At 37.4% G+C, this 13,035-nt stretch overlaps 2 long non-coding RNA genes across 2 annotated transcripts in view; both read left to right on the forward strand.

Moving 5' to 3' along the window:
• The window catches only part of LOC135837719 (uncharacterized), a 206,363-nt gene that overhangs the window by 28,069 nt on the left and 165,259 nt on the right, over positions 1-13,035 (forward strand). The gene's annotated exons all lie outside the window — the stretch shown is intronic.
• Positions 8,905-12,382, forward strand: LOC135837726 (uncharacterized). Its single transcript, XR_010557246.1, has 2 exons — positions 8,905-9,860; positions 11,634-12,382. It is a non-coding gene; the product is annotated as an uncharacterized LOC135837726 (long non-coding RNA).

Raw genomic sequence — 13,035 nt, forward strand, 5'->3', positions numbered from 1 at the left:
CTCCATTTCATGAAATTTTGTGAAAATTTAAAGTTTCAAAAATATGCTGGAGGCTTCAGGAATTTTCAAAAAGTCGCTGGAGGATCCAAAACGACTTGAAATTCACCTGCAGCACTTCGTAGCGTATTGAAATTGGTGTTTAGAATAAATTTTAGCTTTACAACTCCAATTTGATAGAATTTTGTGGGAATTTCGAGTTTCAAAAATCTGCTGGAGGCTCCAGAACTGCTCAAAACGGGTCGAAACCGTTTCCAATCGATTTGGCATGTCGAGAATAGGGTATATCCCAAATTTCAGCTTTCTTAGTCAATTTGGTAAAATTTTAATTTTTTCCCTCATTTTTGCCCTAATTCGATTTTCAAAAATTCACCGAAAATCGAAAAACGCACTTTAGCACTTGAAATTTTAGCAGGTGATAAATGTTTGCTTGATCTTTCGATCTACCTTTGTTAAGTTTGAAAAAATTCGTGCAAGTCCTATGTTGAAACGCAAAATCTGCGATTTCGGCTGACCTGTCAATCAAAATTGACGCCATTTTGTAAGTAAAGCCAACTTTTTTTTGGGCAAGTTTGCTGTAAAATGTTCCTTAGGATGTCCCCTTTAAGAAAAAAGTTCTCCTGGAGGATCGGCGGGGGGGGGTGCAATTACTCCTATTGTCATCTACCGGACTATTAAGATAGAGCTTCATATCCGGCTCGGAGGACCATAACGATGCTCGAGATTCGACTCGGAGGACCATATGAATGTGGAGTTTTCTCTGAAAATGGGTTGAAGAACCTTACCAATTTGAGATAGAGCTTCATATCCGGCTCGGAGGACCATGACGAAATTCGATACCCGACTCGGAGGACCATATTGTGGATGGGGAGTTTTCTCGGAAAATGGATTGAAAATTTTGAAGCAAAGAATGAGCATGCTCAAGAAGAATTTTTTTTTTCTAAATTCTGGAGGATTTTTTGTTTCAATCAAACTTAAGGTCCTGATATGGTGCTGCTTTTTCATTTGGAAATTTTATGAGACACCTTGCGACCTTTTTTGATTCCATGGGGTTTATTGAGACTTCATTTTGAATCAGAGAGTAAAATTTTGAATTCATCTCGACGATCAATGATCAAACCATTCTCCTTTTCTCAACATTTCCTCGAAATGAACATCGCCATACTCGAATAATTCTCCCCTTAGCATTCCTCTAAAACTTCTTTTTAGAGAACTTCCACCACTACTCGCTCATCGTCCGCATTAAGTAAATTTTCGGATACTTAGGTTGCAAAATCTGGCTATATTCTTCGGCGACCAGCGATCACGATTCGTACTCTTGAAGAAGAAAAAAACCAGCCAGTAGTTATTTGAAACAAGAATATCCCGTTCGATGCTGCGTACAAGCTGCTTAATTTATGCATTGTACGATGTACATTGTAACAAAGCTATCATAAAAAAACATAGATATGCCTGCACTCGGATAATTATAACTAGGCTGCGACGACGATACACTATGTACTATGTACGAGGAGCATGTACAATGTACATGTAATGCGCTCAATGCAGGGGCGGAGGTGGTGAGGGCGGCATGGCATCGGCAGCCACTCAGACGGGGGCAGCGATGAGGTGCGCTGATGAATGAGCGCAGCGCGATCGCGATGCGCGAATAACCTTGATTTTGTACATTTTTATACCTCGATGTGGTATGTCCTACTGAGGTGAGATTTTTTTTTGTCGAATTTCCACTCAAGTAGCATCGTTGCGAATTTTTTTTCTGAAGAGGGGAGGGGGAAGGGGACACAGACGCGTCTGATTTATGGTTACTATTTTACCTACCAAGACTACATAAAAAATTTGATGGAATTTTGGAACTAGTTTGCCCATATTTTTCCTAATGATACCCTCGATCAAATGACGATCTTGAATTTTGTGCGTTTCTTTTATTGTTGATCGAACGTTTTGAGAATTTTTGCGAAGGTTTTGTATGTATGTGGTAATTGGATGCGTGATACATTCTTGCTAATCGTATGCACTTTTTTACATTCTTTCTTCTTCGAAAGATTAGCTACACCCGCGCACCAAACGTACACATTTATCCTAATGACCTTGAGAGCCAGCCGACGTCGTGTATTTTGCACATTGGAAAAGAAATATACACGCGCCAACGAAGATATGAATTTTTAATTCAACATTTTTTTTTCTCTTCATCTTTATATATACGACTCTAGACTAGGTACTTGTACATGATGCCTACGACGTTGCATCCGTTTCGGATTCGGGCCGATGTGAATCCATTTTTTTTTTTCGACCGTGGTACCACGTGGAACGAGAGTGTTGGGGAATGTTCGCATGTACTTAAATGCGAATGAATGCGAAAGTCTCAGTCGCATTAGGTTGGCTGATGGGCTGCGTGATGAGTATGATCTCGTCTCGAAGATGAATTTTTTTTTCTCTCCGAGATATTTTAGTTTGGGGGTAATAACCATATAGATCTGGGTTCTGGTCGAATTTTCAACTGTGTCTGCGGGTTTTTGAGGAGTGAACGAACGTCCTGAAACAATGGTAGTGTCACGATAACGGAAACATAACTATTGGTTATGACGCTGAAATGTTTTCACGACGTTTTTAGATTTTCATAGTTCGAGTCAGATACATTGTTGCATATTCGAATGCAGTCTAGCGAGTAATAGACACCAACTACATCACTAGGAAACCGGTTGGTTTTTTTATAAACGGGTTTCCAAAGTGCTGGGAGGATGACGATATAGATAAATTGAATGCAATTTTTTTTCTCTGACGATGCTACGGCCAGCCTATAATAGGAATTGGTGAGAGAATTGTAAAGATAATGCAGGAAAATGCAATAAATGCGACCTTAGGTATTTCTTTGGTGTGAATTTAAAAAAAAATATTTAATAATGGTAGAAAAAATTGTTATTTCTCATTTTTGCGATTGAAAATTTTTGAAAAATTTCTTTCGTGTGATTATTTTTTCAAGTTGTGTTTATAGACTGATTTTGGGAACCATTTAACTGGTTTCATGGTTTCAGGTTTTGCCTGTCTTGTGTTAGAAATTGGATTGAAATTATCCCCTTTGGTTGTAGCATTTGAAAAAGCCAATCAGTAAAAAATTGTCAACCATTTTTATTGAAATTGAAATTATCTAACTTATCATCTATCGAATTATCGAAGAAATGAAATAAATATTTCAATGTAGGATTTTTTTTAGGGAATTCTTGTTCTGACTGAAGTTACTACATATTTCAACAAAGAAGGAATCTTCACTGATTAATTAAGAACTTTCGGAGCTGCACGAAAAAAAAATGAAAGAAGCTCTTGAAAATACATAAATTGACAACATTTTGGTGTCCCCACTGTCCCCTGCCTGATTTTCAGGTTGCTTTGAAGTTTCACGAAGAAGTTATCCCACCGGTGGAGAAATTTTTTTGGACCAAACCAAGCCAGTTCGAAAGAGTGTACAAAAAAAAAATTGTCAAAATTTTGGATGCATGAGTTAATTTTTGGAGATTTGGGAAATTTTCATAACCTTGGACCAAAAAATTGTTGACCCTCCGAATCGTTTAAGAACCATTTTGAGCAGTTCTGCAGCTTCCAGTTACATTCTGGAAGTACTAGTTCTCTGATAAATGTCCCAAAATCTGTCGTGATGAACTTAAGATCTCATAATAAATGCGATCTGTGCCTCAAAATTACTCAAATGTAACCCCCTCCCCCCCAGTTGAAGGCAAATTCTATTTTTTTTAAATGTTGAAGTCGATGATTTGCAAACGACAAAATTTCAAATCAATTCGCCATTCGCGATGAACGGTTCATTTTTGAATAACTCGTGGTTCAGGATGAAAGCTTAATTCGTCAATTCATTCATTGTTCGCGAACGATTCATTTCAAACAGATTCATCGTTCACGAACGATCCATTTACAAGTGATTCATTATTCGAGAAGAGGTCTATTTCAATTCGATTCGTGATTCGCGAATGATTCAATAATGTAAAATCGATTCTTTTTCCAGAACGAGTAATTTCAAACGCATGGCGTCGCAAGGTCCTCTGTATTTCTGTCTGGATTTTTGAGGTCATTGACCTTCATGCACGTCTGTTTGTCTGAGTGCTTGTCTAGCTCATTAAGGTCATTTACCCGTCTGCCTGGCATCTTCTGGTTGCCTGTTTGCCTATCTGACCTCTTAAGGTCATTGACCCATCTGTGAGACCTCTCATATGGTAGTCTGTTCACAGGTTATTGACCCATCTGTTGTCTTCTTGCCTCTCAAGACCGTCGGTGTTCCCGCCTGTCCTCTTGGGTTATTGACCCGGATATCTGGGCTCTGAAGGTCAAGGTCACTGACTAACCAGCTCAACACTCCAAGGTCATGTATTGACGTGTCTGGCTGGCCTCTTGAGATCATTGACCTGTCAGTATGGTTTCTCAAGGTCATCTGTCTATCTGTCTGGTTTGACCTCTGAAGGTCATTGACCCGTATATCTGGACTCTCGAGGTCAAGGTCACTGACTTACCCGCTCAACACTCCAAGGTCATGTATTGACATGTCTGGCTGGCCCCTTGAGATCACTGACCTGTCAGTATTGTTTCTCAAGGTCATCTGTCTGTCCGCCTGTCCGTCTAGTTTGACCTCTAAAGGTCATTGAACTATCTGTTCAGTCTCTTGAGGTTTTTTGTATTCCTGCCTGGCCTCTAAACGTCATTGATCTGTAAACTCACCAAGTAATTGACTCACCTGTCCAGCTTCTCAAGGTTGTCTTGCGAGCTGCTTGAGGTCATTGACCCGCAAACTCTCAAGGGCACTGACTTACCTTTTTATAGCTTCTCAAGGTTGTCTATCTGCCTGTTTGGCTTGTGATGATCATTGACCTATCTGCCTGGCCTTGTAAGGTCATTGACCTGTCAGTATGGCTTCCCAAGGTCATCTGGACGGCTTCTTGAGATCATTGACTAGTTTGTTTGCCAGCCTACTTTGACTCTCCAGGTCATTGACCTGTCTTTCTGGCTTCTCATGGTTGTCTAAGCGCCTGTCTGGCTTATTAAGGTCATTGACCTGTCAGTGGCTTCTCAAGGTCATCTGGGCGGCTTCTTGAGATCATTGACCAGTTTGTTTGTCAGCCTACTTTGACTCTCCAGGTCATTGACCTGTCTTTCTGGCCTTTCATGGTTGTCTGAGTGCCTGTCTGGCTTATTAAGGTCACTGACCTGTCAGTATGGCTTCTCAAGGTCATCTGGCGGGCTTCTTGAGATCATTGACTCGTTTGTTTGCCTACCTACATTGACTCTCCGGGTCATTGACTTGTCTTTCTGGATTCTCATAGTTGTCTGAGTGCCTGTCGGGACTATTAAGGTCATTGACCTATCAGTATGGCTTCCTATAAGGTCGTCTGGCGGACTTCTGGAGATCATTGACCCGTTTATTTGCCAGCCTGCCTTGACTCTGCAGGTCATTAACCTGTCTTTCTGGCTTCTTGTGGTTGTCTGAGTGCCTGTCTGGTGTATTAAGGTCATTGACCTGTCAGTATGGCTTCCTAAGGTCGTCTGGCAGGCTTCTTGAGATCATTGACCTGTTTATTTGCCAGCCTTCCTTGACTCTCCAGGTCATTGACCTGTCTTTCTGCCCTCTCATGGTTGTCTGAGTGTCTGTTGGGCTTCTTAAGCTCATTGACCTGTATGGCTTCTCAAGGTCATCTGGCGGGCTTCTTGAGATCATTGACCCGTTTGCTTGCCAGCCTACTTTGACTCTACAAGTCATTGACCTGTCTTTCTGGCTTCTCATGGTTGTAAGCGTGCTTGTCTGGCTTATCAAGGTCATTGACCTGTTAGTATGGTTTCAAATCTACCTCTTTCGCAAATGATTCATTTCAAACCGTCTCATCGTTCGCGACCGATTTATTCTAAGCCAATTCACGATCGCGATCGACTAATTTAGTGTAGTTTCTGTTTCAAATAATATAGATTTGGCTTTCGCAAATGACTCATGTCGAATCGAATCAACATTCGCAAATGATCATTCGATTCATCATTCAAGAACGAGTCATTTCGAAACAATAAAATTCGTGAATTCCTCTCTTTCCTCTCATCTCGATTTAGCTTGTTAGTAAACATCCCATTCAATGCCATAAGTAGGTATTGAAGTTTTTAAGAATCTCTCATCACATTTTGTAGTATTTTTCAAGTTTTTTTTTTTTTTTTTTTTTTTTTTGAAAAATAAAACTTGAAAGAGGGAGTGGGTGGAGAAGGTGAGAAAATTTTCGTTTATCGAAAAAAGTGATATGATTTGTTGAATTGTATGTTTTCAAGGACGCTGATTCCAATTTTGAAACTTGTTCGACCCTGAAATGAAAAATATTCCGAATACCTAGATTTATAAAGACTCTGATTCTCGATCTAATGATGACCGTTTGCCCAAAAAATCAAAACAAACTTCACATAGGAAGGCCAAAGATTCAAAATTTAAAAAAAAATCCAACTCCTGTATCACTCGATTTTGATTTCATTTTTTTACTGCTTGCAAATGTTACTCTACACCAATTCTTGGAAATGTTGCGAACCATTGAACTGAAAATACTCCAACAATTAACAACTCACTATGACGGAAACGTGCCGTTTATCGATAAAATCTCGCCAACTTATCGCTTGCAATTTTTACAAAAAAATTATTCGCATCTGATTAGGAACCATTGACGAATCGATTCCAACAAAATGCAATACGTTAGAAACCGCCTCGTATTCTTAAAATGTAGCATCATTCTATCCTATCGATCAAATAATTATATAGCGATTCCTTTCTGGTGGATTTTTTTTTTTTTGAAAGTTATGTAATTTGTTGGTAAATTATTCGCGATTGACTGAGAACCATTGAACCGGTTTCAACGCTATATGTAATACATTGAAACCGAAATGCAGGCGTTAATATTTTTTAGTCATGTGAAAATGAAACAGAATATTTTGAGGAGTGATTTTTTGGAAATTTGCCTCGAATTTCACCTACTTAGTTGGATAATTCTTGAATGCATATGAACCACATGCACAAAATACATATCGAGTTCTGCATCAGAGTCGTCGAGAAAATTGACGCTAAATTCGCTTCTTCAAAGTTTTGTCGGCTCCGATAATTTGACGATTCATGTCATGACTTACCTAGTGACTTCGTTTTAAAGAAAACTGGCTCGTGCAGTCGTCTCATCAAAAAATCTGAGAAAATTACTCACTTGCACATGCACTCGGTGGTGAAAATTCGGTATCGTAGGCTTTGGCACCTTGCTACTCGGAAAGGGCTACTTAGTATGCATTTTTCGTCGAATTTTAACACCATATCACTGTGTAACATGATTCTGAGAAAATTTTAAAAAGCCCAATTTTCCATCATCTAATCAAATTATCCGTCTAGCGTTAATTACAAAACTGCACAAATTAGTACCTATAATTGGCATTTTTTTCACATTACTTTTTTATCTGCTGAGTGCATGCAGACCGTGTACTCGTACATTTAATTCTCTTTCGCGTAGATGACGTAAACTGGATGAAAAAAAAAGTCGAGCGCCGGCTAATGAGCCAGCAGCTAATCTATGGTATCTATTTGCTAATGAGCTGCGAGGGTCTATAGGTTGAGCGTAGCGTTGGCTAACACGAAGTTCATGGCGTTGAAAATGTTGCATATCTGGAAATTCACCAGGTAGCCTTCGATATATCTAGTCACGCCATTTACTCGTCGTCGTCGTAGTCGTCGTGGAGATGTAATAGACGCCCAAGTCCACTTTGATATACTTTGTAGTGCATGAACATACATACATATAGCTTATATACAAAGATCCTGTTAATCTGCATGATTGTAATTTTGTTTCGCTATGTGGGGATTGGTGTGTGTGCGGAGCTCTTTGAGATGCAATTTTTTTTTGTATATTTGTTCTAAATTTCTAATTGACGAGATCGTCCTACGAGACTCAAGTGATAGGTTTTGATCTGCAAAAACGTAGGTAGCTAGAAAAGTGAAGACAGAGATGGAGAATTGTACAAATGAGGACAGAAGTCTGGTCTGGAGTATTCACGATATAGTGTGGTATTCGTGTCTGACTTCTGAGTGTATTTTTATAAGTTCTCTAACGTGAAGAATGAGATGAAAATCGAACAAATGCGATCAACTGTATTTTTTTTTTCTTTTACCATAGCTGGGCAAAAAATGTACAAACGAAAAAAAAACGAAGAAAAAGACATGACGATGAAGAGAAAAAAAAACAACAACAACAAATACGTATTGAATGAAACTCACGTATTTCATCATGTAGGTATAGGTAGCGTATACCTTTGAAAAATAGATAGTATATTACGTATCATAGTATGTAGTAAAAAGTAAAAACGTGAAGAACGATTCGAGTTGGCTTATAACATGATAAGTACAGTGTTGGGAAAGGGGACGAGGAAATAGTGGATCGTTTTCACGAGTATTTTCTCATATAAACAGGGCACAGACTGACTATGAAGGTAGAAATTGGCGAACTCGCGTGCCTCGGTTTTATTCTCTCGGTGTGGTTGCCTTGTCCCCAACTATGGTCTGGACTCTGGAGTGCTGCGTATCTAAAGATATAAGCCATATAGACATTAATACAGTATGGTGAGGTATGCTATGTGTGTACTGTGTATCGTAGGTATAGTGTATAGGTACCTATGTTTAGATGTAGAAAATACCTACCGAAGTAGACAATGAGCAAACGGCCAGCGTCGTTGTAAAGGAAACAGGGCAAAGGGTAATAAACGCGCTCGGCTGTGTTTTCCTTCGTATCGATCGCACGGTCACTGAAGTAATCACGATCCCGGTCCTCGATGTGAAACGTAGCTGCTTATCTTGGCTTTTTTTTATGGTTATTGCATAGATGAGAGTCTTGGGTTTCTGAAAGTAGAAAAAACTAGACAGCTGCGCCAAGCGCAGCTGTAACAGTGTGCGTAGCTTCTTTAGTTTGGACAGCGCAACGCAATTTTGGCAAAGAAGCATAACAAAATTTCAAAAAAAGGCGCAACTTCGAAAAAAGCACAATGCGACTTCAAAATAATAAGCACAATGCGATTTAGAAAAAAATCACAACGCAAATTTCAAAAATAGAACAAGATTCCGAAAAAAATCAAAATACGATTTTGAAAAAAAAGCATAACGCAACTTCTTAAAAAAAACGATTGGAATTTTGAAAGCAGAACGCAATCATGATTTTAAAAAAAATCACAATACGGTTATGAAAAAAAAGCACATCACGATTTTCAAAAAAAGCACAAAGCAACTTTGGAAAAAAGCAATTGGGATTTTGAAAGCAGAACGCAATGATGATTTAAAAAAAAGCACAACGCGATTTTGAAAAAAGGCACAACGCGAATTTTAGTTTAAAAAAAGCACAACGCGATTTCGAAAAAAAAGCACAACACAATTTTGAAAAAAAAGCACAACGCAATTTTGAAAAAAAGCACAGTGCGAACTTTGAAAAAAGATCAACGCGAATTCTCAAAAAAGCACAAGGCCAACTTTGAAAAAAAGCACAATGCGACTTCGGAAAAAAAAGCACAACGCAAATGTTGTAAAAAAACAGAACGCGAACTTCAAAAAAAAAGCACAACGCGATTTTGAACGCGATTTTGAAAAAAAAAGCACCACGCAATTTCGGAAAAAAGCACAACGTGATTTTGAAAAAAAAGCGAACTTTGAAAAAAAGCACAACGCGATTTCAAAAAAAAGCACAATGCAATTTTGAAAAAAAAACATGATTTTGAAAAAAAAGCACAACACGATTTTGGAAAAAAAGCACAACGTGAACTTCAAAAAAAAAAGCACAATGAGGACTTCGAAAAAAAAGCACAACACGATTTTGAAAAAAAAGGCACAACGCGAATTTTAGTGAAAAAAAAGCACAACGCGATTTTGAAAAAAAAGCACAATGCAAACTTTGAAAAAAAGCTCAACGTGAATTCTGAAAAAAGCACAAGGCCAACTTTGAAAAAAAGCACAATGCGGATTTTGGAAAAAAAACACCGCGATTTCGAAAAAAAGCACAACGCTGTTTCAGAAAAAAAAGCACAATGCGAACGTCGAAAAAAAGCACAACGCAAACTTCAAAAAAAAAGCACAACGAGATTTTGAACGCGATTTTGAAAAAAAAACACCACGCAATTTTGGAAAAAAAAGTACAATACAATTTCAGAAAAAAAGCACAATGTGAACGTTGAAAAAAAACAACTCGAACGTTGGAAAAAAACACAATGCGATTTCAAAAAAAAAACAACGCGATTTTCATTTTAAAAAGCACAACGCGAACTTTGAAAAAAAGCACAAAGCAAATTTTGGAAAAAAAGCACAATGCGATTTCAAAAAAAAGCACCACGCAATTTCAGAAAAAGAAGCACAACGCGATTTTTAAAAAAAAAGCACGACGAGAACTTCAAAAAAAAGAACACAACGCGAATTTTAGGAAAAAAAGCACAACGCGAATTTTAGAAAAAAAGCACAACGCGATTTTTAGAAAAAAAGCACAACGCGATTTTTAAAAAAAAAACACAACGCAAATTTTGGAAAAAAAGCATGTGATTTTTAAAAAAAAGCGCAACGCGAACTTTGAAAAAAAAGGCACAACAAAATTTTGAAAAAAAGCACCACACCATTTTGGAAAAAAAGCATAACGCGATTTTGGAAAAAAAGCATAACGCGATTTTGAAAAAAAAACACGAGATTTAAAAAAAAAGCACAACGCGAATTTTAGAAAAAAAGCACAACGCGATTTTTAAAAAAAAAACACACAACGCAAATTTTGGAAAAAAAGCACGTGATTTTAAAAAAAAAGCGCAACGCGAACTTTGAAAAAAAAGGCACAACAAAATTTTGAAAAAAAGCACCACACCATTTTGGAAAAAAAGCACAACGAGATTTTTTAAAAACAAAGCACAGCGTGATTTTGAAAAAAAACGCACAACACAATTTTGAAAAAAAAGCACAACGCGATTTCAAAAAAAAGCACCACGCAATTTCAGAAAAAGAAGCACAACGCGATTTTTAAAAAAAAGCACGACGAGAACTTCAAAAAAAAAGAACACAACGCGAATTTTAGGAAAAAAAGCACAACGCAAATTTTAGAAAAAAAAGCACAACGCGATTTTTTTTAAAAAAAAACAACGCAAATTTTGGAAAAAAAGCACGTGATTTAAAAAAAAAAGCGCAACGCAAACTTTGAAAAAAAAGGCACAACAAAATTTTGAAAAAAAGCACCACACCATTTTGGAAAAAAAGCACGAGATTTTTTAAAAACAAAGCACAACGCGATTTTGAAAAAAAAGCACAACTCGAACTTCAAAAAAAAAGAACAACGCAAATTTTAGGAAAAAAAGAACCACGCAAATTTTAGAAAAAAAGCACAACGCGATTTTTTTTAAAAAAAAGCACAACGGGAATTTTGGAAAAAAAGCACAATGTGATTTTTAAAAAAAAAAGCCCAACGCAAACTTTGAAAAAAAAGCACAACGCGAACTTCAAAAAAAAGGCACAACAAAATTTTGAAAAAAAAGCATAACGCGATTTTGAAGAAAAAAGCACAACGCGATTTTAAAAAAAAAGCACAACGCGATTTTAAAAAAAAAGCACAACGCGAATTTTGAAAAAAAAGCACAACGTGATTTTTAAAAAAAAGCGCAACGCGAACTTTGAAAAAAAAGCACAACGCGAACTTCAAAAATCAAGGCACAACAAAATTTTGAAAAAAAGCACCACACCATTTTGGAAAAAAAGCATAACGCGATTTTGAAAAAAAAGCATAACGCGATTTTGAAAAAAAAAGCACAACGAGATTTAAAAAAAAAAGCACAACGCGAATTTTAGAAAAAAAGCACAACGCGATTTTTTTAAAAAAAAAAACAACGCAAATTTTGGAAAAAAAGCGCAACGTGATTTTGAAAAAAAAGCACAACGTGAACTTCAAAAAGAATCACAACGCAATTTCGAAAAAAAAGCACCACACAATTTCGAAAAAAAAGCACAACGCGATTTTGAAAAAAAAGCACAACGCGAACTTCAAAATAAAAAAATAACGCGAATTTTAGAAAAAAAGCACAACGCGTTTTCGAAAAAAAGCACCACGCAATTTCAGAAAAAGAAGCACAACGCGAACTTTGAAAAAAAACACAATGCAAATTTTAGGAATTGAAAAGCACTAGATTTCGAAAAAAAAGCAGGACACAATTTTTAAAAAAAAGCACAACACGATTTTGAAAAAAAAAGCACAACGCGATTCCGAATACACTATGCTATGCTATTCTGAAAGCTCCGGAGCACAACGTGATATATCAGGAAAGCATAAGCACTGCACTACTGAGAGATTGAGAGAACCTCTTGGGAGCACAGCAAAATCACAAATGACTGGAGGTTTTGATTCTGAAAGGGTAACCACCTGCTTTCAGCATCTACGTGTGTAAATGAAACACCTGCAGGTGTTTCACAAATGACTGGTGGGTTTTCATTCCGAAAGGGTAACCACCTGCTTTCGGCATCTAGTCTAAAATTGAACAATGGGAAAGATAACACTGTAGATAAGAATATTTTAGGACCCCTGCAGTGTTACATTTTAAAACCGATGTCGGCTTCCCTTTTGATACCTTTCTCATTGTTCAATTTTGAAAATTTAAAGTCGGCTTCGCTTTTGTCGGCTTCCCTTTTGATATGGCCCTTTTCCCTTTTTTATTCTTTTTTTGGTACAAATTTTCGTAATTAATTGCAATTACTCAAGAAGCTAATTGAGTAATTGCAATTATAATTACGACATTCCCTCCCTCAAGTTATGCCTCACCTACCTACGAAAGATTCAAAAACATCGGTCCATTCCTCTAAGAGAACATTCGAGCCAAAGAATTTTTCAACTTTCGGAACGAAACCAATAGTGTGCTACGCACACTAAAAAGGTACTCGTATTCGAGAATTTTTTCGAAATGAAGGTTGTTTCTGGTGGGTTATTCGGTTACGTTTTTGAAGTGGATTTGGTACTGCTGAGTGTAGTTTTAGCCTAGGGAGGCGTT

The sequence above is a fragment of the Planococcus citri genome, chromosome 1 (assembly GCF_950023065.1).
Source record: "Planococcus citri chromosome 1, ihPlaCitr1.1, whole genome shotgun sequence".
Lineage (NCBI taxonomy): Eukaryota > Metazoa > Arthropoda > Insecta > Hemiptera > Pseudococcidae > Planococcus > Planococcus citri.